Source organism: Octopus bimaculoides, chromosome 1 (genome assembly GCF_001194135.2).
Source record: "Octopus bimaculoides isolate UCB-OBI-ISO-001 chromosome 1, ASM119413v2, whole genome shotgun sequence".
NCBI classification, from domain to species: Eukaryota; Metazoa; Mollusca; class Cephalopoda; order Octopoda; family Octopodidae; genus Octopus; species Octopus bimaculoides.
Genome location: NC_068981.1, coordinates 119,733,165 through 119,733,749, shown reverse-complemented (window position 1 = coordinate 119,733,749; position 585 = coordinate 119,733,165). Strand labels below are relative to the sequence as shown.

The 585-nt window shown below is 39.7% G+C and overlaps 1 protein-coding gene across 1 annotated transcript in view; it reads left to right on the top strand.

The window, feature by feature from the left end:
- The window catches only part of LOC106867957 (calcitonin receptor), a 228,609-nt gene that overhangs the window by 84,580 nt on the left and 143,444 nt on the right, over positions 1 to 585 (top strand). The gene's annotated exons all lie outside the window — the stretch shown is intronic.

The following is a 585-nucleotide window of genomic DNA, read 5'->3' as shown; positions in this document are numbered from 1 at the left end:
TTTCTGTTGAAGAGCGTAGCTCGAAACGTTAAAGACTTTCCGTATTCCCGAGCGTCATACTAATATATACTTTTGTTATTTACACCACCTGTCCTCGTCTGTTGTTATTTTTTGTATATTCTCCCACATATAATACACGCTCACGTGGTCGCACCAGCTAATCCTGTCTCCTCTCATCACACACTACCAACTTTTGGATTCTACCTTCTTTCCTTCTGGATCTGGACTGTTTGATTCTGAACTTTATACCCTCCGGCTGCACCTCTTCTACCCACGGATTACACTGGACCCATCTTCTGATTGGAAATCGCTTCAATATACCACGACGTCTAAAAAACTTTTGAACTTTTCCACTTTTGTAAACCTCCTTTATCATCCTTTTTTACCTTACTTTCCTTCACCTACCGTCTAATCTGTCTTCTCTAATCTGCACCTATTACTTTACTGAACACTATTCAATTTTTTTTCTCCGTGTTTTTCTCCTTGTCTCCGTATTCTTTCTGTTGAAGAGCGTAGCTCGAAACGTCAAAGACTTTCCGTATTCCCGAGCGTCATACTAATATATACTTTTGTTATTTACACCAC